The 25895-nt window shown below is 39.2% G+C and overlaps 1 protein-coding gene across 6 annotated transcripts in view; it reads left to right on the top strand.

Annotated features, from left to right (window-relative positions):
- Window positions 1-7000: 7000 nt before the first annotated feature.
- Ca5b (carbonic anhydrase 5B) overlaps window positions 7001-25895 on the top strand; it is a 67200-nt gene continuing 48305 nt past the window's right edge. For 2 of the 6 annotated variants that reach the window (XM_070040826.1, XM_070040820.1), the window contains exons 1-4: window positions 7001-7118; window positions 9326-9518; window positions 11228-11374; window positions 17061-17228. The gene's annotated coding sequence lies outside the window, so the exon portion shown is untranslated. Of the gene's footprint in view, window positions 7119-9325; window positions 9519-11227; window positions 11375-15557; window positions 15681-17060; window positions 17229-25895 lie in introns of those variants that run through there. The other 4 variants (XM_070040821.1, XM_070040823.1, XM_070040822.1 and 1 more) reach the window with 4 other exon arrangements.

The raw sequence follows: 25895 nt of genomic DNA, 5'->3' as shown, positions 1-25895 counted from the left end.
TGGGAATGCTGCTTCACCACAGAATCTGGTGGATTGTTTAAAAATAATATTTTATGTGATAAAAGTATTATTTTCTTTTTTTTTTTTTTGTCAGTCGTAGGGCCTGAACTCTGGGCCTGGGCGCTGTCCCTCAGCTCTTCAGCTCAAGGCTAGCACTCTACCACTTGAGCCACAGCGCCACTTCTGGCTTTTTCAGTGTATGTGGTGCTGAGGAATCGAACCCAGGTCCTCAAGCATGCAAGGCAAGCACTCTACCACTGAGCCACCTTCCCAACCCAAGTATTATTTTCTAATTACCAAAAATGCTTTTTATTAGTAATTGACATTATATTTTATCACAAACTGTCTTTTCATTTTAATTATGATCATAGAGTTTATCTAATGGCCCATATTAATTTATTTATTTAAATAATTAAATATTTCTTACTGGGTGCTGGTGGCTCACACCTGTAATCCTAGCTACTCAGTAGACTGAGATCTGAGGATCGCCATTCAAAACCAAACAGGACAAAAGGGTCTATGACACTCTTCTACAACTAACCACCAAAAAGCCAGAAGTAGAGCTGTGGCAAAAGTGGTAGAATGCTAACCTTGAGCACAAAAGATCAGAGATAGCACCCAGGCTCCCAGTTCAAACCCCAGGATCTACACACGCATAAAAATTCTTTACATCGGTTCAACCCCTAGAGAAACTGGTTTTAAAATTCATTTTTAGTGTGTGCTGAAAATAAATTGCTCATTTTCCCCTAGGACTTTTGAAACTTATCTTCTTGAAAGAATATTGTGTAAGTTCTTTTTCAAGTGCTGATTCTTGAGTTGTTTTTCTCTTTGTCCTTACGACATCATCTTCAAAAGGATTTCTACCATTTTTTAATGTTTAGAAATAGTGTGTCACAAGTGGGAAGCCCTGCCTTCAAACCACATTGCCACCAAAAAGAAATTAGAAATCTTTATAATGCATAAGACTGAAGAATCTGGACCATGTGTATTTTAGAGGAAGACTCCCTAGAAATTATTTATTTTCTACATTACTACTGATTTCAGGTTTTAAACTTTTTCTGAATTCACTATGGTTGTTTACAGTTTCCAAGAAAATATTCACTTCACTAAGATATTGCAATATTCTCATGGAAATTCTGAAATATTTCCCATAAAATACGCACATTTGTTGCTGAATTCCCTTTACATTTTCTAATGTATGTATTACTTTTTCTCATTTTTCACTGAATTTGCCATAAGTTTTGCCTTTTGCTATTACAATTTAAGCAAAGAACAAGATCATGGGTCTAATTTTCAATTCCATTCTTTTTTCTAATTCATTAATACTTAACAAACATCCTTCTTTAGTTGTTACATTTTTTTTCTTTTTGTTTATTTGCTTGCTTTTGAGACAGGGTAGTACTATACAGCCTAAGAACTTGCTCTATAGTCCAGCATGGCCTTAAATTTCTAATTATCTAGTTTAGCCTCCTGAGTGCTAAGACTCAAGTGTACATCACTATGCTTGGGTATATTTGTTATGTTATATTTATAAATCTTGAATTAGCTAGTAGGCTTATATAAACTTAAAATAATTTTAATCTTTCTTTTATAACATACACACAGTGATGTCATTCACATTTTCTAAATAGTTCACAATTATAGGGTTTAATTTTTCAATACTCCACCCAGTAATTGCATAGAAAAGTTTTTGCTATATCCAAAAAATAGCAGTCAAAAATGGAACTAATAATACAGCTTTGTACATGTTCTGCCCTGTGGATAAAAACATAAAAGTTCAAATAATGAATATAAGATAATTTGACTTCAAATATGATGATGCCACAAGTTACTTATCACATGGAAGGTAGCTTAATAAAGATCTTAACAAAATAGATGGAAAACAGAGCTAGATGTCAGTTTTTACTTCTCAAATTTACTGTCTTTATTTTCCCACATTTCACAACTTTCTACAAATTTAATGTTCCGCTTTGATGTACAGATTTTAATATCAAGCTTCCAGAGGTTATATACCTGTGTAACTTGTTTTATAAACTGCTCATTTCAACAATTTCATGAGCACTTAATAACATATTTGTATCCAGTAATGACAAATGAAGAAATGTCAATCATTGTGAATAGATTACTATTTACTACCAAATGTTCAACACTTAGCGCAAATAAAAGTTTTAGACTACTGTCACCATGATCAACAAAACAGGGCCTCCAGTATCCTGAGACAAGAAAGAAAAATTGATTTCTCCATGTTTTTATACTACAGGACACTACTGAAAAGCAGTTTCTGGGCACATAACTATTGATCTACTGCTGTAGGGTAAATGAAATAAAGATCATATGAAATGAAAACACATGTGTTCTTTTGATTCATGTGAGAGGGTTTTAATGCTTACTAGAGTTGTAAGAGCATGTAGGAATAGGTAGGCTCCATTTACCTGTAATAAAACAAGAAGTAAGGAGAATGAATGACCCTTTTAAATTTGACCTTGATTATTCTGTTTCATTGCTACAAACAGGAATACTTTTATTTTTTTTCAAATTGCTAGTCAGTATTAAGACCCTTGGGGAGATATTTCTGTTTATTGCACAAAAATATTCAACTTTAACTCAGTGATTTTTCAGTCAAGATGACTTTTGCCCTCTGGAGAACATTGGCAGTGTCTGAAGAAGATATTTTTGGCTATCACAAATGGCAGAGAAATGCTACTGGCATCAGATGGGTAGAAGTCTGTAGAAGTCCTACAACCTCTACAGACATCATGTAGGCCCATATCTGGTAATTTTTCTCTCCTTGTAGTTGGCTTAATGGAAACAAAGCATACAAGGAAAAAGGAGATGAAAGGGAACATGTGTGTTTAAAATTAGGCATACTATAAGATTTATTCATCATAGATAGAACACCATTACTTCTATATCCTCAGATTGCCACTCATTCAAATAAGCTTATTTATCTTTTTATTCATATAGATAATGAGAAATAATAATTGCCTGGTTACTGGAACTCCTAGGCACAACTATTGGGCTGGCAGTTCAATGGCCCATGATTAATATGTACCAGCACACTGAATATCTCACTGAGAGAATACCCTTCTACCTTCCATTATCCTTCTTATCATTTATACTTAAGTCATTTCCACATTAAAATCTTCAATAGCATGACAGTGTGGATGGATGTAAGAGAATCAAAACTCTTTATCCTCTAAGATCTAAACCAACATGGATTTTCCAATGCATATACTTTATGCTCCCTCCCTCCATCCTCCCCTGAATTGGTCTCCCAGGTAGTTCCTGCAACTTAATTAAGGATTACTCTGTTCATTTGTTTTCACAGGATTTTGTGAAACTAAATTGTTAACTTTCTTTTGCCTTTCTCTTTTTTCGTTGTCCAGATTTATAACTGCCTTGTCTAATTCACTAATTTTTTATTCTGACCTTTTCTCCATGTTTCCAAAGCATTTTTGCATCAATCTATACAAAACAGGACTTTATTATTGTGTGCTACAAAAAAAACTGTATGTTTCTAGATGGCAGGGACTATATTTTGTTCATTTTTTTCACTTCCATGAATAGCTTAAGAAAATTAAATGCACTAATTTGAACCACAAACTGAAATTCTAATAAGCTTGAGGCACTGGGAATGAAGCACAGTAATGCGAAGGACTCTGCAATTTTAGTTTTTCATTCCTAGTCACAGATAAATAATTTCTAGTATCCTTGATAAATAAGGAACCCTGGGCTTGGGAGCCTTTCTTTTTGTCTCCACACCCTCTCACCTGATGCCCTTTTTAAAATAAGAATATCATATCCAAAATATTCAAAAAGCTCATCAGATTTTGTAGGTTAATCAATAGCCATAATTACTATGAACTTTGTTCTATTATTCACAGGTTAACATTTTTGTTCCTCAGAGAAAGTTAATCACCACTGCTTAGAAATAAAAATTAATTCAGACAAACTGGGTGAATGTAATTCTGCCAACTTTATATTCCAAAGGTAGGAATTTAAACAGCAGTTTCTTAATGGTATATAGTAGTTAGTATCTGTGTGTCTCATCTTGGGCAAGAAAAGCAATACGTAATAATGGGTCTCATGTAATAAAAGTGAATTTACTGATGTTTCTTTCTCTCTATGTATTTATCTGTTTCATGTTGCTAGGGTAAACAAAAATGATGGTGAGCCACTGTTGTGGACTCAGGTCTGCACTAATCCCAACAAGCCTTACCAAACCCAAATGGAGTCCCTCATGCTAAATGCTACACTACCAAACAAAAGGATTAAGGAAGCAGTGAAATCCCAAGCAGATCAGCTGTTCCTGGAAAAAAGAAATTCTAGTTTACTCCATTCAGCATACATACTAAGGAAGTCCCTTTTGCTTTTACCCTTACAAAAAGAGAAACCTATGAAACTTAAACCAATCAGTACATTTTTTCTATTGTCCTATTCCCTTGTCCATCTTACAAAAGTCTATTGTTCTACTATTGCCCAGTGTGAACTTTTGTGCTTTTTTTTTTTTTTTTGGTAAAATAGAAGTTGACCCAATTCATGAATCACAAAAGTCAATTAGATCTATAACTAAATTTCCTGTCATTTTGTCTCCGAACAGTTCTAAGAGTCTTCTCATGGTTTTAGTAAGTCATAATCTTTTTTTTCTCGGCTAATAAAATTACAGCCATGCTCTGTGAAGTAGTATTAACCATCCTCAGTTATCTATTTTGCTGGCAGAGTTTATGCAATCACATTTATCCCCGTCTATAGGTACTTCCTTTGCTAATCTCTACAAAAGTGGTAAGGAGGCTTGAGGCCACATAACTTTTAGACTACATGCTCTTACTTGCATAACAGTATGTTTTTCTTTATTTGGCAATACTTAGGTTTGAACCAGGGCCTCAAACTTGCTGGATGAACAATGAGTTGTTCTGCCACTTTAACCATACTCATACCTTTTGTTTGTGCTTCTAGTTATTTTGAAGGCAGAGTCTCACTTTTTTGCCCTGGTCATCCTTGAACCACAACCCTCCTACTTATGGTCTCCTGTGTAGATAGGGTGATAGGCACACATTAGCAAGTTTATTTGTTGAGATGTTGCCAACATTTTGCCAAGGCTGACATAAAATCACAATTCTTAGTATCTCCAGCTCCCTAGTAGCTGAGAATAGAAGTGGGACCTCATTCTGGTTGGTATAAAAGACATAAATCAGTATCTTAAAGTTTTCACTATAGATTTTTAGCAAACAATGTTGACCTTGAGGCCCTGAACTGCCTAAATTCCATCAAAAGCTTTCTAATTGCTATGTTTATGGGCTTAATAAATGATGTGCACGAGACAGACCCTTATTACTGTAAGATATCAGATATCATCTTGTTTGCAGACACTTGCCCAACCAGCCCATGACATTACTAGTCTATTACATAACTTGTTTTCTTCTGAGCATGAACTCAGCCAACTAGTATGAATCGAGTTGAAACTTATTTGTTGTTATAGAGATACATCTAAGGCTACTTTGAATTAAGACAGATCATTGGGTATCAGATGAAATGGAAAGCTTGGAAGGTTTCTAAATTTGAATAAGTAGTACCAATGCTTGTAGACCCAGAATTGCAAATGGTGGGTGCAAGGGGGTGCAAGCAGAAATCTAAATGTGGTATTGTCTCCACGCTGGACAGTATGAGAGGACCTTAAGTCTAGGAAAAGTCATAGCAAAGACACATCAGGAAATAAAGTGTGCTTATCCACACATCTGCCAGGCCTTTAAAGTGTGTCGTGAGGCTGGAAGGGTAGTACCAACGGGCCCCTGCCCCCCAAGCCATGTTAGGGAACAGGAGCCCCAACCAGAAAGAACACGGTTCCACCACTTGTCCCCCAGGTTGGGTTCCTACTCAGTTTTTGCTCATCGAGTGATGGAGCTTTGACCTGGGAGAAATGAGATGAAAATAAATTTAAGGAGGATCAGAGCTCCACTGACTCATTTTACTCTATAAACACTAACATCCAGTTGTGGGGCCAAGGAATATTTTCTAAAGAAACTTGGGCTCCCTCTAGGAGGAAAACTAGTCCGGCGGGGGAGGGGGGGGGCAGGGAGGCGTGGTCGCAGTACTGTAAAACAGATAGTCAGTGACTTGACAACCCAGGACGCTGCCCAAACCTAATACAGGTAAATGCGCTTGCGGGGGGGGGGGGGGGGGGTTAGGTGGACCAACACAATTCCTATAATCCTGGTTTGTAGCCGGTGGGGACCGCTAAAACGGGCTTGGCTGGAGGGGTGCATAATACAGGTCAAAAGGGATGTGACGCGAAGCAGAGAGGTCCGGCCAGGCCAGATAGCAGGAAAAGAACGTGGGCACCACGAGGACGTCCACCCTCCCCAGTAAGCGCACGAGGTACGGTCCAGAGGAAGAGGCGTAGCCTGGGCGTCTCCCAACAGCGTGATTAGAATAAGTATGACTTAGCCTGCGTGTAAGGGGCGTGGCAAAAGTGAGCCACTTCTCAGGTCCCTAGCCACGGGAAAGAATTTCTGGAGTGCATACCTGGGAGGGGGACACAAAGAGGACTTGGGGGAGGGGGAGTGTCCCGCTGATTATAGACAAGTGAACTGAACAGTGCTCAGAGAACAGGCCTGCCGCAATGCAGAGACGTGGCGCTAGGCAAAGAGGACTCAGGGTATAGCGTGCCTCCGGTCAGGGCCGGTGACGTAAACAGGAAGGAAAAGCACGAAGTAGGCGGGGCACAGAGCTGACCTGAATTTTGAGGGCCCAGCCGATGCTTGAGGGTTAGCTTTCCCGCTCTCGCGTGAGAGAAAGGGAGCAAGCAGAGGGCAAGAGCGCAGGCAAGTTATTGCGCGGGCGCGTAAGTGCTGCGAGACTCTCGCGATGAGATGAGGTGAAGAACCAGGAAAGTTCGCCTGGAAGCATGGCTAGGGCGGGACTTCCGGCTTCATGGGGACGTATCGTGATTTAGCGAATGGTATTCTTGGCGCGAGGGGAGGAGCGAGTGCGAGGGGGCGTGGCCAAAATGGCTGCGCGCTACAGCCACGGGGTCTGGGAGCGCGCGACGATTTACAGGGTGAACATTAGTGCGGCGTGGCCTGCCACAGAGGACAGGCAGTACCGCGTGGACTTCACAGGTACCTTGCAGCCCGTGAAGGTTTTTGTAGGGATATGGGTGGAGAGGTGGCGGCCGCGGCAAGTTACTTTTTTCCCCACTCTGGCTCTCTTACTCCTCCGTAAAAGGTCCCCATCTTTTAAGGTTCTGTCCTTTTAAAGGTAGAACAGTTGTCCTGGCGACCTTGAAGGTAGAAAAATTGCAGTTTTTAGAAATCGAGGTTGGGATTCCCTAGGGGATGTATTGTTGATCCTCCTTGACTGTGCCAGGAATCTGAACAGACTCAGCCATTTCTGGCCTTGGAGACCAACAGCATAATTGTGTAGTTGTGTCCTGTGCACAAAACTGAGCCTTCACTCCTCAGGTCTTTCCTTGTGTGGGTGTGTATTCTATCCCGGAGCTGGAGGAGAGGAACCTATAAAATACAGTTAGGGCCTGAGATTCTCTGGAAGCATTCGACTTTTAAAGCTACTGCCCCGAGGCAGCTGGGGGCTCTGTTTTTGTGCCCTTACTGGGGCTTGAACTCAACAGTTTGCATTCTCACTTGGCCTTTTTTCTGAAGGCTAGCACACTCCTACTTGAACCACACCTCGCAAGGCTTTTCTGCCTGGGCTGGCTTTGAACCGCAATCCTCAAATCTCATCCTCCTGAGTAGCTAGGATTACAGGCGTGACCAACTGCTGCTTTGCGTCATTAGTGTTAGTATCGTTGTAATTTTGTCTTGTTTGTTTTAGACTTGAAGTTAAAAATGTCTGCACCTTATTGGATAGAATTTGTCTTGTGTTAGCCACTTAAAACCACATTGCTTTTTTGTTTCTTCTGCTTCTTTCACTGTTTGTCTCCACTCTGGTATTTAAAAGTCTTACTAGAATATACAGAATTGTCAGAAATCTCGTGAGAAATGCAACCCTAAAGAATTCAGGCTTGGAGTTACGTGTGCAGGCCAGGAGCCTCCATGGAATTCCCAAAGTTCCTACCACTCTCCTTTGATGTGCCTAATGACTGAACCTCCCTGCCTCTCTACTTAAGTGTATAGAGGAGCAAAATGAGGCATACACCAAGTCCCCTGCTGTGCTTGGGTATACCACACTAAGATGGGTTGTGTCTTTGCACCTACGTGGATCTTTTCTCTCTTTAGTTCAGAGGAGAGCAATATCTAGAATAGCAGTACAGACTATAGAGCAAGTTCAGAACAAGGATATGCATAAGGAATGGGAGGATGAAATTCTCATTTGCTTCCTTGCTCAACATTGCTAGAGATTATGATTTTGTTCTATTGTGAACTCTTGGAAAGGTACTGTGAAGAAATAAAGTTTAAGTCCGTAAGTAAAATGAGCTATTGCCCCCAACTTTTGTTTATGTGTCCTTTGCTCCTCCACCTGATCCCCCAACATGACCATACTCCTTTTGGGAGTAGAAGATGGAATCTAAGAAAACAAAATACCTTGCCATGAACTGGTTTGCTTTCTCCCCCACTTACAGTGTGTACATTTCAGGAAGCTCCTAAGAGGTGAAATGGCATGCCTTGACAGTAGATTTCAAATGTCTAGTTTTGCGTTAGCTCCCAACATTGCCAAGAGCAAAGGAAATGACAGTGAATATTGGAGTGAAAATACATAAAGTTTTCCAGGCACCTGTGGTTCATGCACTGTTGTTTGTCACCATAGTGTATTAGAGTTCACTAAGTATTCATTTGATGCTTGGTCATTGTTGGTTGCTTACTGGACCTCAGGACTTGAGACTTGAATGTCCAATGAACCCAAGATGTACAGCCAGCAATATCTCTAATGCTGTATTTGTCCGCTCTGTTCAGGTTGAGATTTGAGGATCTTGATTCAGAGCCACAGATTGCCAGTTAACCCACAAAAGGCCAGTAGAAATGTGGAACACCAGCCTTGAGTGAAAAGCTAAGGGATAGCCATCAGGTCCTTAGTTCAAGTCCCAGTACCATACTGGCACACGCACACGCACACGCACACACACACACACACACGAAACAATGTATTCTACAGAATTCTCACCTTGGAACTTAGATTCATTGATCTCTTTGAGATTCAGAAGAACTTTGTGGTTCCTTCAGTTCTTATTGGGAAAGACTTGAGCAGTCTTAAAGAATGAGCACCCATATCCGGGTATAAACTACTAATCTGAATGCTGTCCTTCTAATAGGTTTCCATGGGAGTTTTCAATCTGTTGTTGACAGTTTTTTCCTCCTCTGTCTTTCTCCAGGTTTTTAGATCCCTGTAAGTTATTTGGCAGCTGATGGAGTTCTCAAGTTAAAGATGTTGGTGATGAATGAAGTGAGAGGGATTCTTCAAACATCTCCATGAAAATTGCTGTGGAGAAGATTCCAGGTACTGAGATTCATGCCAGTGAGGCCCTGAAGTCTCTACCTGCACTTATAGAACCCAGAACTGAGCCTGTGAGTACTCCCATTTACCTAAAGAGAGCAAAAAGTCTCCTTAAGTTTATAACTGGTGCACATATTAAGAAGATACAGCATTATTGTCATTCCAGTGTAGGATTATATGCCTAACAACTGTGAGCACAACTCTATCTAGTGATTCATTAAATGTAGGGAGTCCTTTTTTGACCAGTTTTATTATGTCAAAATGATGTTATACTGAAAAGACAAGAGATGTCCAGAATCAAATATCTTGTAATCTGGTAGCTATATCATTTCCTATTAGCAGTGTCTTTTTATTAAGGCTGATCCACAGACTTCAAAATATTCCTGTGAATCTTCATTCTTTTGTTTATTAATGTCTATAAGCAGTTTTGGTATATTCTGTCCTGAAGTCCAAATCCCAGAGTTAATTCTGACTGACAGGCATGTAAGCATATGCTCCACTGTAAGCATGGAAGATCAAGTGAGGAGGCAGATGATATTTCTCAAACCTATTAATTCTCGCCAGAAATACAAGGTGGCCGTGTCATAACAGTGCAGGGATCCTCCATTGTGATATCAATATGGGGGGTGGATTGCTCTGTGTTGTGGGGTCTGTCCTGAGCATTGTACGTGCAGAATGGCATTCTAAAGTTACTTGATGTATTTCTGCTATTTACCATATATTAAAATCATTTGCAAATATTGCCTTACTTCAGATCTTACCTTCTCAACTTTTTCTCTTGGAACTTGAGTTTATATGCACATATGAAAAGGAATTCATTGGCAGTGCCAGGGCTAATCTAGTTAAACTTGTTCGTGAATTTTTATTGTAACTTTATTTTACTTTTCAGTGTAGTTCTTATTGAGAAAATTATGACCCATTTTATCTAAGCTAGTTAGTTACAACATTGGCACTTCGTGTTCTAAGGCAGGGCAGAGGGGGGGGTGATATGGGGCAATTGGCCTTCTTTATGTAACTACTAATGTTTTGTGGAAGTAGGTTTTATTTATTTATTTTTTGTCATGGGGCCTGAACTCTGGGCCTGGGCACTGTCCCTCAGCTCTTCAGCTCAAAGCTAGTGGTCTACCACTTCCGGCTTTTTCTGCTTATGTGGTGCTGAGGAATGGAACCCAGGGCCTCATGTATACAAGGCAAGCACTATACCACTGTGCTACCCTCCCAGTCCTTTTCTTGATTTTTATTTTTATTTATTTATTTTTTGTCAGTCATGGGGCTTGAACTCTGGGCCTGAGTGCTGTCCCTCAGCTCAAGGCTATCACTCTACCACTTGAGCCATAGACCACTTCTGGTTTTCTGGTGGTTTATTGGAGATAAGAATCTCACAGACTTTCCTGCCCAGGCTGGCTTTGAGCTGCGATCCTCAGATCTCAGCCTCCTGAGTAGCTAGGATTACAGGCATGAGCCACCAACGCCCAGTTATATTGTATGTTTTTATGTACAGAAGTGGGAAGTTAAGGTCTAAAGTTAATATGCTTATAAAAAGAAAAAAAGAAGTCGAAGCTTGAGGGGGTAGAGCTTTACTTGATTTATTTCCCACTTGATTATATGTTTTTGTTTTTGAGTTGGTAGAGAATGCAAGGTACGTCACTATTTATTTGGCTTTTGGCATATTACACTATCTTCACTTGTTTCACCCAGGAGAGCATAGTGGTTTTGCTGCCTCACTGAGTGTTTCATGCCCTACCTGCTCAGTTGCAAAGAAAATATTCATTGTTTCTAGCATTCCAGGTCCCCAATGGAATACCCAGTGAACACTAATGACCAACAACTACCATGTCTGCTGAAAAAAAAGATAAGATGAAAAGATAAACTGCAGAATCCTAGTACCTACCACACGTCTGGGACTCAGTTTTAGCCACTAATTTTGGTAAGACAGTTATCATCATCATTTTTTTCCATCTTCATTGGATCAGTGCCTCCATCAGATGCTCAAATCTTACCTTTTTATAGGCAGCACTGGGATTTGAAATCAGGGTCTCAAGCTTGTTAGGAACTTTCCCACTTTTTCCAGTTTGCCTGTCCCCTAAATTTGGCTACTTTTAAGATAAAGCAGCAGAAGAGTGAAGGAAAATAGGCGGTTATGGAATATTTGGGAAGCAGCATTTCACAATAGTCCTATGCTTTGTGCTTTTCTTTTTTGCCTGTCAGCTCTGATTGCTGTTATCTCAGTTGTAGACTATAATTCTCAACAGCTCTAACTTTGGGACTTGTAAGTAAATAACAATAAAACCTAAGCCTATTAGGCAAGCTGAAAACAAAATCTGTTTCACTTAGTATGAAATTGAGCCCAGTCACTTTGAAAAAATGTAGGCATAAGATCCTAAGTCACAGGAAGTTGAGTTTAATAATATTCTTAATGCCATATAAAGAATATCAGCTAGAATGGAAATAGTGCAAGTTTTATGTTACTCTTGTTCATGATCTTTCTACTTTTAGAAAGAAGGCTTTTCTTTTAGATAACGTGGAAGCCATGTGTGGTAGTATACATTCCAGTAATGTCAGCACTTGAGAGGCAGAGGTGGGAGGATCACAAATTTGAGACCAAATAGGCCTGCCTGGCAAAATGCCTTTAAAATGAAAGATAATTTGAATTTCAGTGGCACTGTCTAAAATGTGGCCACAGACCACTTATAATTATGTACATGTAAATTTAATTTCATCATAATTTTTAGCCTGCCTTGTACTATATTGCACATTTTCATTATCATCGGAAGGTATGTATCACAACAATCAATGTTATAACTGTGTTACTAGGTTGTCTTATTTTTCTAGTTAATTTTGAAATCCACCATACCTGTTAAAAACAGTATTAAAAGGCTTGTTTTGCAGTGTCTTCACAAAAACTGATTGAGCTGAAGGGATGCCTAGACTCTATTGTCTTTGATTTCTTTTCCAATAACCTTGGGAAACAATGAGCCAGTTAGGAACCTCTCAGAATCTATTAGTGGCCTCCAGTTTATCTTCAGCTCCCTGGGAACAACAAATAGCCTTGAAACTGGCCACCAGAAAATGTGGGAAAATGTGGGCTTTTTGTTTCCTATGCTGATAATGGCTTGGGTATCCTGTGAATAATAGACACTATATCAAAGGGACTTCTGCAGCCCTAATACTCCCAGTAGGTAACTTATAATTCTATCATGTTCCTCCGCAAAGTCATATGAAGAGTCCTTGTGTATCCTGTCACTACACTATAGAAAAGGCTTGCAAACATGTTCTTCAATTATGTGTGGAAATAACACAATCTAACAAAAAAGGACAGCACATGACAATAGATACATAATATTAGCCACAAAGGAAATTCTAATTTTTTCTAATAGATTACAAAAGGTAAAAGAAATGTAAATAATAACTGGAAATAATTTTAACAGTGTATTTTCTTTAAGCCAATATGTGTAGGATATTAGTCACTGTTAATGTATAATCAGTATAACAGTTATTCTTGAGTGCATTTTTTCTACCAAGTCTTCAAAGTTTGGTGGTGGTTTTCCATTTCCAGTACCTCACATTTTGGACTGACCAACAGGAGCAACAGGGAAGCCTAAAGCCTGGGAAGAAAGAGGAGGAATGAGAGGAAATGAGAGAGATAGGTTTGGATAGGAACCCCTGGGCATATGGACACAGAAAACATAGCCCCATGTAAAGCCTTCAGCTCAGGTACAACGTGGCAAAGCTGGTAGTTTAAGGGCACTGCTAAGTGGCAGAACAGTAGGCTTCTTGTTAAGTCTGGGGTGCTGAGGCCTGAACTAGACCCATGGTTGTGGGCAAGATAAGGTAGAAATGCCCCTGAAAAATCCATAGGAAAAAATAATGTGGTGATCATTAGGGTAAAAGGAAATAAAGCCAAAGGGAGAATGGAATTGGTCTCATGATATTCATCATACTCCCTTGATCCAAAAGTATTGATTGTTACCTGACTTGCGAGGGAGGAGCAAAAGCACATATGTATACAATTATTGAACTCATATAATAAGCATCATAATGGAAAAAAATCAGAATGCTATCATTTTAACAAATATAACACACAGGGGTTCTGTTATCAGGGTGGCAAAGAAGTAAGGAGGAAACATGCAGTAAGCACCAAACAGAATGAGGAGACATTGGAGCAAAGGAGAAAGCTCACAGACTAAGGGACTAATGTAGGAGTGCACTTTCTACATTCAGAGAGCTAATGGAATGCATGGCATGATCGTAAAATAAATCAAACCTAGATAGAACTAGCCATAATGCAAGAGCTAAAACTGAGCACATTCTTACTATAGAATCTAAAAGGATTATGTTGCAATGGATCACTGATAGCTTCTAAATGACAGTGTGCCTTTGCATGTGTAAGCCTTGGTTGATAGAATCACTATCTCTAATAAAATTACCATTTCTGTTTAATTGATTTCTTACATGTAAGAAAATCCCTGATGTCGGTGTCCTGCATCTTGTATATCATTTTTCTAATTTGAGGAGGGGAAGGGAAATAATAAAATGCTGAAATAAGGTACAGGTTGACCCATTGTAACAATGAGATGGACAAGACACTATGTTGAAAACGAACTTTACAACTTGGGTGGGGGGAGGAGTTGGGGAGTTGGGGAGGGAAGGGATGGTAGGGGAAAAACAAAAGAAGAGGTAACTGCTCGATAGGAAACGTAGTCATTACCTTACTCATGTTACTGTAACCCCTCTTTGTACAGTATTTTTACAGTAAAAATATAAAGAATCTCCTGACAAGAAAGCCTCTTAGAACACCCTTTCATCTTCCCGTTTTCAGGGGAATATGAGCAAAACATTATTTCAATCTGCTTTTTGTTCACAAGGAGGAAAAAATAGAGGGGAAACAAAAATGTGAATTTATCTTAAGAAAAACAAATTCTTTGCAAAAATCTCGCTTTAGCAAGAGAACAGTGATGAAGTCTTCCTACTCCTAGTGGAGGAATGGTCTAGGTTGATAGAAGAAGAGGTGAAGATGGGAAAAGAAAACCTACTAAAAGCTAAACTTAAAAATCAAAAACTGATGATCATACAAGGGCAGTTGAAGTAACAAAAGGGCCTAGTTTTCTTGAGCTGGTGTTCACATGGATGTGTGAGTTGAAAATACCCATTTCCTAATTAAAGTAACAACTAGGGATGACTGAGGACATTGTCTTAGGGACTTGATCACTGTTCCAGTTCTTTTCTTGATCATAAGGAGACCCTAATTCATTGGCTTTGGAGTGTTAATTCTTGGGTTATTAGCCACAGTACCTCACAGGAGAAGATGTGTGGTTTCTTTGTGGTAGACATTTTTAATCGGGAGTTATGTGTGGTGGGGCACTTTTCATCTTAGTACTCAAGAAGCTAAAATGGGAAGATTTTGAGTTCAGGGCTAGCCTGGACCACTTGGGGAGCTCAATCTCAAAAGAGCAATCAATGCCTGGTGCTAATAGCTCACACCTGTAATCCTAGCTACTCAGGAAAATGAGGTGTGAAGATTGCAGTTTAAAGCCAGCCTGGGTAGGAAAATCTATGAGACTTAAATCCAATTAGCTACCAAAAAGCTGGAAGTGGATCTGTAGCTCAAGTGGCAGAGTGCTAGTCTTGAGCACAAAAGCTCAGTGACTGCACTCAGGCCCTGAATTCAAGCCCCACATGTAGTGCAAAGAATTTTAAAAATCAGTCATTTAAAGGCTTTTTAGAAGGAATCTACATTTCTTGTCAGGTTATAATATCAAAATTACCTGTTCAAAACAAATGCATTTTCTGTTTCAAGTTTCTGAAATTGAAAATTACTCATCTTCCCTAAGGAAATTAATTCATTTCTACATTCTTTATATTAAGAAAAAGACATTATGCTTTGAGTTCTCTAGACACAAGATGTTACAGGAAGTAATAAAAAAGGAATATTCAGTTTTCATAGAACAAGATTTCTCCACTGTCACTCACCATTTTGGTTGTCATAATTGTAGGGACTGCCCAGTAGGTGGCATTAGCACCCTTCTTCCGTTGCAACAGTTTGAAAAACGTTGCCAGATCTTGCCAGTATCCTTTCAGGGCAGGATCACAGCCTTTTGCAGTAACACTTTCAAGAGCTCTTGCTTGACTCAGTATATATGCTTCTGGGACATTTTTGCCTCCTCCATCCCCCAAAAGAAGAGCCAAGGATAAGACTTTGGATTTCTGTCTTCAGGAAGCAACTAAAATAAGAGGTAGGTTACTGTTTCTTAAGAATATAGGTGGATGACTGCCACACATGAGGAATTTGACTGAGTAGCTGCTATTTTTCACTTTCTAGAATAATCATTCTTAGTGGTGGAGAAAGATGCAGAATGTTATTGTAATGGCCTTTGTCAATTCATATTTCTCCTCATTTTCCTTTTGGTCTTCATTCTACCCAGTTGTGGTGGTTCTAAAATGTATCTCTGTCTACGTTCATTTTTTAAAGTAGATAAGATGTTAAATTTTATTGTTTGTTTGTACTCGTGGCCTTGTACTTGTTAGATTGGTATCCTACTACTTGAGCAATACGTCAAGCCCATATCTGTGCTGATATTGGAGACTTTGGGCTTGATTCTATGGAAGAAGAACATCAATAGCCATTAGTTTGTTCCTGTGTAGGACAAATCATTGGTGCATACTGTGATAGATAATACTGCCACGCGATATACTGTGACCCTGAGAGATAATCAACGTGGGTTTTGAATGGTGGCTGCCTAGCTTTCAGACTTACTTAAAGGTGAACTCATCAGGCACAGTTACATGGGAAGAGCAATTTACAGGAATTAATTACATGAGCCTTTATTTCTACTAGCCAAATAATTAAATACTGATGGTAGATGTTGAATATTTGCTTTCCAAAAATTCTCCCCACCCCCCATTTCCTTGGTCAAAAGTAAAATCTGTTGCTGAAAATTAAATTCCTATTTGTAAAAAAATAAAAAATAAATAAATTCCTATTTGTAGTGTGCCAGTGGCTCGTGCCTATAATCCTAGTTACTTTGTAGGCAGATGCTTGGAGAATCAACATTCAAAGGCAGTCCAGGCAGAAAAGTCCCCAAGATTTCCATCTCCAATTAACTGGAGGCGTGGCTCAAGTGGTAGAGGGCCAGCAGTAAGCAAGAAAACCAAATGAGATCACAAAACCCTGAGTTCAAGCCCCAATACCAGAACATGGATACACATAAAAAAGTATTTGTCTTTCTATATAAAGCTGGTTTGGGTGGTCAGAGCTCAGGAAATTAACAGTGAGATGAACGTCATTTGTGAAAACTCTTATTTCTACATGGTGCTTGTCTCCATACCTTTGTGGCTGTAAGAAGAATGGTAGTACTAGGCTTAGGTAACATTAATGTGTAGACTATTAGATATTAGTTGTTTTTACAAGATGACGCAGTGATGAGCTAAGGTGCTTGCTGCTCTTTTTTTTTTAAAAAAATCCTCTGCTTTAGGCCACTGCTTAAAGTCCTAAGTGTTAATCCCTAAGACCATTAGTTGCATTGTGCTCTGTGAGTTCACCCCAAGTGGGATTGCCTCATGATATGCTGAATAGTGGACAGCCTTGCTCATCAGCCTGTACTGCTGTCTTCTAGTGCCTCTTCTCTGGGAGAATTTGGACCTTCTTGCAGTGGACAATCAACAGTGTTTAAGACCCTGGCTTAAAACCATTCACCATCCTTTATGACCAGCCACCTGCCTTCATTTCTGGAGTAACAGATACTCTTTCCTTGGGGAATTGGCAGATTCTACAGATAAATAAGGTAAGGACAAGATTTGGTGGTCTAGTCTTCAGTTAACGAGTGTGATGTCAACATAAAACATATCAAATTGTCTCCATGGGAGTAGGGACCTCTTTGTTAAAAAGGGTATGAAACTCATTGGTCTTTTTTTGTGTGTTAAAATTTACAACACATGACATTTGTCATCATACTAACTTTTAAGAATACAGGTAAGACCTGGCACCATTGGCTCATGCTTGTGATCCTAACTACTCAGGAGGCTGAGATCTGAAGATGGATGTTCAAAGCCAGCCCCGGCAGGAAAGTCTATGAGACTCTTATCTCCAGTTAACCAGCACAAACAGCCAGAAGTGGGAGGGGGGAGGCTCTAATCTTGAGCAAAAACCTCAAGGACAGTGCCCAGGCCCTGTGTCCCCAGGACTGGTACCAAAAAAACACAGAGAAGGAATATTAGGTACACTGACATTATTGTGTGGCTATCTCTACTATCCATTTAAAAAATTTCTCTTTATCTTGTAAAACCAAAATTCTATACCCATTTAACAAGTCTGTCTTTTTTCTGTTTCCATCCCATGACTACCACCATTCTACTTTTCTTGAATGGAATTATGCAGTATTTGTCTGTGACTAGCTTGTTTCATTTAGTATGTCCTCAAGATTTATCTATGTTGTAGCATGTGACAGGATTTCCTTCCTTTTTCAGGCTGAATAATTTACATTATTTGGAAATTATATATGTCTTGTTTATCCCTCACCTTTTGATTAGTAGGAATTATACTGCTGTAAACATGTATATTCAAATGTCTCTTTAAAATACTGTTTTCAATTCTTTTAGGTATATATCCAGAAGCAGAATTGTTAGAATATTTTGAGTGCATGAAAAAATTTCTCTTATATTTCTATGCACATTTCCTTCTATTAATATAGGTAAAGTTTTCTATTAATAAGTACATATATCTCTATGTGCAAATTTTATAATTAGTATAGAGGATAAGGGCTGTGTGTGTGTGTGTGTGTGTGTGTGTGTGTTGAATATGTGCTAATTTCCCTCTGCTTGCTGACTTTACAAATAACTTATAATTTAAAACATAATACTGGCCAGGCACTGGTGGCTCACCACTATAGTCCAGGCTGAGATCTGAGGATCAAAGTTCAGAGCCAGCCCAGACAGGAAAGTCCATGAGACTCTTAGCTCCCATTAACCACCAGAAAACCGGAAGTGGTGCTGTGGCTCAAGGTGGTAGAACGCTAGCCTTGAGCAAAAAAAGCTCAGGGACAGCACCCAGGCCTTGAGTTCAAGCCCCAGGATAGGCAAAAAAAAAAAAAAAAAACAACAAAGAAAAAACCCATAATACCATTTAACTAGACCAAAAAGCATATTTAGAGATTTTGGTTACCTAGAAATATGTATTAATTTTTGTCATTCATGTATTCATTCATTGTTTACTGAGTGCCAGGTGGTGCACAAAATGCCAAGACCACCCAATGTTCAAAGTCTAGTGAAAGGGACATACTTGCAATTAGAATTATCAAGCAATTGTGATTTGAAAAAGGCTTATAGGAGTGCTGTACCACAGAGGAAGGCATGTATGTGTATTACCCAGGGCAATGATTTCATTAAGGAGGGTATGTTTATATATTGGATATTTCATGATGGGTAGCAATTTGAAAGGCTGATTAGAAGGGTACTCTACACTGAGGGAACAGATGTAATGCCATATTCAGGAAATGGTCCCCAAAACAAGGCAGAATGTAGAATGTACATTGTGGGAAGAGGCAGCAGAATGGTGACTATTGCAGACAACAAGATTAGATAGATAAAGGACAGGCATATCAGACACTAGTTACTTTTTTTAAAAACAGAAGAATGTCTGGTATACTTTTATTTAATTAGTTACTTTGTTTTTCCATATTAACCCAAGGAACAGTTTAGAGCTATTGGTTGTCAGATTAATCCTCATGACAGATGGCAGGAGCCTAGGTCAAGAAAATGTCAATGAGATGCAAAAAGAACAAATTTTAGAAAACATTCCTGAAATGAAAAGCAATCGTACTTGCAGGTGGGAATCTGCGGACACAGAGTGCAGTTATTCATGATGTTGAGGTGTAGCAGTTAGGAGGCTCAAAGGATACAGCTGCTAGAAATGAAGCTTGAGTGATGAACAAGAAGAAATTTATAGTGGAAATAAATGTTGAGTCCTCATTGTACTATAGGTCTTTTCTTTCATATTTCTGCAGGTCAATCCCCCTATTCCAAAGTAATACAGTGTTACTTACTCCTGCCTCTATTTCGTCATCGTCTTCTTTCTTTTTATATCACTTCACACAGCATCGTGTTAGTTTTTTCATAGTGCCTTTTTTTGGATGAGGAGGCACTATAAATATTGTATGTTGATTGAGACTGTTGGTTTATTTTAGAGCAGTTCTATATGGTCCTTATTAAGCTCACTTTTCACATGTTTAGGCTACATGTGGTACAGTTGGAATGCAGTAATATCTGAAAGCTTTGAGGACACACAAACCTGGAATAAGACTGTGATAGGAGTGTTTGTGTGTATGTGCTGGTCCTAGGGCTTGAACTCAGTACCTGGTGCTAGCGCTGGGTGACTGGCCCAAATAGGAGTATTTTTAAAGGTCAAAAAAATCACTGAGGGGGGAGTAGGGGGGGGGCGGGGGAAGGGGAGATGGGAAGGGAAAACAAAGGAGGAGGTAACAATGCTTGATAAGAAATATACTCATTATCTTGCCCATGTAATTGTAACCCCTCTGTATGGTATTTTCACAAAAAAAAAATCACTGAGCACCATTGGCTCATGTCTGTCATCCTAGCTACTGAGGAGGCTGAGATCTAAGAGTTGCAGTTTGAAGCCCGCGGGGTCAGGAAAGCCTGGAAGACTCTTATCTCCAATAAAACACCCCAAAATTCCTGAAGTAGAGCTCAAGTGGCAGAGTATAGTACTTGAGAAAAAAAAAAGCTTAGGGACAGAGCCCAGGCTCTGAGTTCAAGCCCCAAGAACAACACACACAAAACTTTCTTACCAACTTTACATGATACGGTGTATTTGAGAATGAAAAAGTAGATCATTACAGTATTATTATTTTGAAATACTTAGGAAAACAGTACTTGAACATACTGCATACAAAGTAATATTTGTAACATATACAACAGATTTTCCTGAGTTTATTTAGAAAAACAGCTAACAGTCCCTGGTTTTTCATGCTGATTACACATTGAAGTTAATATTTTTAAGTATATATGACCAAATAGATATTGTAATAAATTTTACCTGTTTTTTTTCTCCTTTTTGAAAAATGGCTACTAGAAGATTTAAAATTTGCATCATATTTCTGCTTTGAAGCACTGGTATAAAAAGATAAAGACAAGTAAACAATGACAAAAATGTGCCACTCATTAAAAACGTTTTTGCACTGGGGGCATGGCTTAAATGGTACAGTTCTTGCATGAGATCCTGAGTTTAACCCTCAGTACCACAAAAAAAGAAAAAATATATACTTTAAACAGAATAAAAATACAAAGGCAAATCACTGAGAACTGATCATCAGAGGAACTGATATTTCTGAGTGTCATGTGTCTCCATATTCACTAAGTGCTTAGTTTATCTTGCCAGGAGCAGTCTGATGACAGTATTATCATCTCCATTTTTCAAATGAAGAAAGTGAAGCTCAACAAGGTTAAGTGCTTCCCTGTCAGGTCACATGGCTAGCTAGCTAGCCAGTAGAGAATTGGGTTACACATTCCTAGATCACAATGTTGTGGATCTGAAGGAACAGTGTCTTACTGGTATCCAGGTTTGTTTTAATCAGATATGATAAAATACATAGACTTGGAACAACTGTCATGAAGGAAGAATTTTATTTTATTATACTAATATCCCTAGAAGTAGGAAGAATGGCATACCATGTAGGGGCTCAGGGAGACGCACCTGGGCTAGTCAGGAGGCCAAAGAAACAAGGAAATGTGAGTAAGAGCCTTTCCATTGCCCTCCATGGCTAGAAAAGGGTAAGACTGTAAGCAGTTCTATGCTTTGGGTAGTTTTTATAATTTCAGCCTCCTCCTGGGCATAAAGCCCTTCCATGTTTGACTGATACTTGACCTGGAATGATTAGGGCAAAGGATGGGAGGGGGGAGATGGTTTATACTTGACAGATACATTCCCAATTATTTGTTCTTTAGAAACTACCCTTTAGGAAAGACAGCCCCAGCCTCCCAGTATCAGTAAGACATCAACTATAAGAGATAGAAATCTTAGTTGTTGTCCTGGCACATGCCTTTGAATACTCCTCCTTTTGCTGAAAGTAGAATCTTCCTGTGTTGAGATGTGTGCTCCTGGGCTTCAGCTAGAGAGCTCCTGGGAACCAAGGACCATCACAGGGGAGGAAAGCTTAGGCTATCTTTACCTGCGGACATGTCCACAAATTAGACTTCTCTGTTTTGTGTTTGATTAAATTCAACAATTTTTCTAGCATTCTCACTTGCCAATCTAAGTATACATTCAGATTTGGGGATTGTTTTGTTTGTTGGTCTTTTTGTTTATAATCAAAAAGTAGTTGGTTTACATTTCATTCCTACTTTGTGGTGAGATGTTGATTGTTTATAGTTTCCCAGTTTTTTCTCTCTCTTTCTGTGAGATTTGAATGTAGGGCTTGCTTATCAACTATTTTTTATAGTTTCTCACGTTTTTTTCTCTTTAATTGGCTTGCTTGCTGCGCAGCTGTGACTCTGCCATTTGAGCCCTGTGTTTCAGCCATCTCACAGACTTTTCTTTCTTTTTTTTTGGGGGGGGGGTCCTGTCATGGAGCCTGAACTCTGGGCCTGGGTGCTGTCCCTCAGCTCTTCAGCTGAAGGCTAGCACTCTACCACTTGAGCCACAGCGCCACTTATGTGGTGCTGAGGAATCGAACCCAGGGCCTCATGCATGCAAAGCAAGCGCTCTACCACTGAGCCACCTTCCCAGCCCCTCCCACAGACTTTTCTGCCCAGAAAAGTTTTGAACTGCAATCCTGCAGATCTTAACCTCTTAAGTAACTAGGAACACAGATGTGAGTTACCAAAAAGCTACAGAAGTTGGTGGATACTTTACCATCAATTACACATAAGGTAATCTCCCTCTCTAAATCACTTGAAATAAGTTTTAATTTCACTATCAGAGTGGAGACATTAAAGAGGCACTTTGAATCAGCAAGAGTAATTAAGGTGAACTGTGTTCAGGTTCTTTGTCACTTTTGCTGCACACGGTGACTTGCTTTGTATGATGCTGTGTTAAGAGGCTCTGGCCTTGGTCCAGGATTCAGGGCACAGACTGAGCATTAGTTTTGCTGCTTTGTTATTGCGATCTCAGACTCAGGAACCCGCTACTGTCCTCTCCTTTGTTCCTGACAAAACACTCAAAGCAGCCTTCCTTTCTCTAGCTACTTCACACAGTAGGGAATGAGAAAAGTTCCACAGAAACTTGAACTTGTCTGGCTTTAAAGATAAGTTACCTATATCCTCTGTTGAGTTCCCAAGATGAGTTCTGCAATATTCAGAATCCCAAAGGTCTGCTCACTGGAAATCTCTGCTCATGCCTCTCTCCTTCTCTCCCCCTTTCCTCACTTCCCTTGTCTGCTCCTTTCAATCTCCCTCTTTTCCCTTCTCCCGTAGTCCAAGATTCTGGCTTTTCCTGATTCCGATTGATTGATTGATTGATTGATTGATTGATTGATTGATTGATTGATTTTGTGTGTGTGTGTGTGTGTGTGTGTGTGTGTGTGTGTGTGTGTGTGTGTACACACAGTGAAAGGGTTAGAACTCAAGGCCTCATGCATGCTAGTCCAGGATTGTGCCATCTCTTGATTTGTACTCCATGTTTAAAAGATAAGGCTACTTCTTTATTCTGTTGACTGAAGTGGTAGAGTGCCTGCTTAGCAAACACGAGGTCTCAAGTTCAAACTCCAGAACCAGCCAAAAAAAAGTTCAAAAGGGTAATTGTCATGTGCACTTCAGAAGCATATATCCTCAAATTGGAACAATGTGGATATTTCCATGGCCCCTGTGCAAGAAGGCACATTGTGGGGACAGCTATAAACTCACTCTGAATGATAAAATGTTTTTTGCTATTTTCCCAGGGAGAACTGTCAGAAATACACAGCATGATTTCTTTTCTAAGCAGTAATGAGTGTTCCAGAAGCAGCCCAGGGTATCTAGAATATCCCTGGTCCCCTGCTGGTCCCTGGGTACCCCTGAGAGTCACTGCTTAATAGTCTGATTCCTGGATGGCTTTCACCACTAAATAATGCCTCAGTAACTCTTTTTTTCACCAAGATATTCTTAAGAATGTGAATCATTTAACTCTTCTCACTCAATATTCAACTGTCCCCATTATTAGAACTACCTGGTGTTTCTGACTACCCTGCTCCACTCCCAAGTCTGTCACCTGAATCATTCTGAAGCAGCTAGTAGGGGTTATCCTGATTAGATATGTTCTCTTCACATTTTCATCTGAGAAAATACTAATTTACCCTGTTTAAGTCAAGGCTAAGCTCAAACTTTGCCATCAGTTTGAAAATCTATAGTATTTGTACATTTTAATTAGAATGTGCTAATGTTTAGCCATGAATTCACCTAGGGCCTTAATGAGAAGAGCTAAAACTTGGAACAAAAATTTCTACTTGTATTCTTGATAGTGACATGTGTGTTGCTATACATGTGTACAATCTAGAAAAATTAAGTCTTCTAAATAGAAGAACCAAGAGTGGCAGTGGATATGTTCAAAACTCTTAAAAATCTATAAGGTTAATTTTGCAATGGAATCTCAGAGTAAAGAATCCAGCAGTGGTTCTCCAGAAATTTGTAAGTGACTTGGGTTTTGAACTTGAAGCAGTTGGAAGCACAACATCCTGTTTAATTTGTAAAGCAACTAAGCTCTAATAATGATAACTGCTTTTCCTGTTTATATTGGCTTTCATTGCTTAGATTGTTTTCACCATAACAAAAGCTAGTGAAACTGTTTTACAAAGCCTGCATGACAAAAGTTGTTATGCCTTTCCTTAAAGAAGGAGTAATTTTGCTAATAACTGATAAATAATTTCTGGAAAAATAACCTGCTAAACAAGACATTAGAACAAGAACTCAACACTAACATTAGAACAATTTGTACAGTAGGCTATATTCCAGTAATGTAAGTGGTTCAATTTCATACAAAATTCCCCCCATCCCCATTTATCAGTTTCTGCAACAATAGATATGAGGGGAGGATTCTCTAACTTTATGAAATAGATTAATCTCAGTACAAATATAAATAGCAAATTAGTGCAGAAATGATATCTTCTATTTATTAGCACAGTAAGTATTAAATTGAGTTAAATTCAGATAGAAGCCGATTGAAGTTAGACCGAAAAGGATAAAGAACATTAGGAAAACCATATAACAACAACATTAAAATAATTCATCAGTTAGTGGACTGTTGTGCTAAATTATAGCAATCAATTCATGTCTGTGTGTGTGTGTGTGTGTGTGTGTGCGCGCGCGCGCGCACACGTGCGCGCACACTTGCGCACGTGCACACATGGATGCCACACACTGGTTCTGGGGCTTAAACTCAGGGCTTCATGTTTTTGCTAGACTTTCTCACTTAAGGCTGGCACTCTACCACTTGAGCTGTTAACTCCACTTCCAGCATTTTGCTTGTTAATAAGAGATAAGAGACTCACAAACTTTTCTTCCCAGGCTGGCTTTGAAACCTCAATCCTCAGATCTAAGCCTTCTGAGTAGTTAGGATTACTGGAGTAACCTGCCAGCACCCAGCTGTAATTACTTATTTGGGCATAATATAACTTCCAATTAGAAGACAAGAAAAGAACGTTAGAATGAAAGGAGAAAACCTAAAATACCTTTGAATAAGCTTAATATAAAATGTAGACAAGAAAACAAAAATATTCTTGAGAAATATAGAAGAGAGGATTTAATAAAATTCATCATGTTATTGAATATGAAGACACCTTTGAGGTTGCTTCCCTTAAATTTTTGTCTCTAAAAAATGTAATTTGATCCTAGTTTAAAAAAACCAACTAACTGTACAGCTTTTAAAATGAATATATAGTATTTGTAGGGTTTGTGTGGGAAAGCATAAATAACCATAAAGATTCATTTTTACTTTAATTTTTTGTGCCTATACTGGGGCTTGAACTCGGACCTGGGCACTACCCCTTAGCTGGTTTGTTCAAGGCTAGTGCTCTACCATTTGAGTCACAGCTCCACTTCTAGTGTTCTGGTAGTTCTGGTAGTTCATTAGAGGTGAGCCTCACAGACTTTTTTTTTAACCTGTGCTGGCTTCAAACTATGATCCTCAGATCTCATCTCCTGAGTAGGTAGCTAGGATTACAGGCGAGAGCCATCACTGCCCAGCTGGACTGCAGGACCTTTAGTGGCATCCACTGTATAACAGCCTGTGGAATGCCATTCCCCTTCCTACCTCTGACAACCCAAAATGTCTCTAGACATTGTTTTACTGCTTGCCAGTTCTACCCTGCCTGAATACCACTGATAGAAATTAATCTCTAACATCAACTGACCAGTGAAATCTTTGTCTCTTGGTGCAAAAGAAGAAGAATCCAGTGTCTTCAGTGTCTTTGAGAGTGACTTAATTAACACATGGTAGTAAGAACTAACAAATGGGATTGCATCAAATT

Source organism: Dipodomys merriami, unplaced genomic scaffold, assembly GCF_024711535.1.
Source record: "Dipodomys merriami isolate MVZ:Mamm:240054 unplaced genomic scaffold, mDipMer1.0.p SCAF_3, whole genome shotgun sequence".
Taxonomy (NCBI): domain Eukaryota; kingdom Metazoa; phylum Chordata; class Mammalia; order Rodentia; family Heteromyidae; genus Dipodomys; species Dipodomys merriami.
The sequence above is the reverse complement of the archived record's forward strand: the minus strand, read 5'-3'. Positions and strand labels throughout refer to the sequence as shown.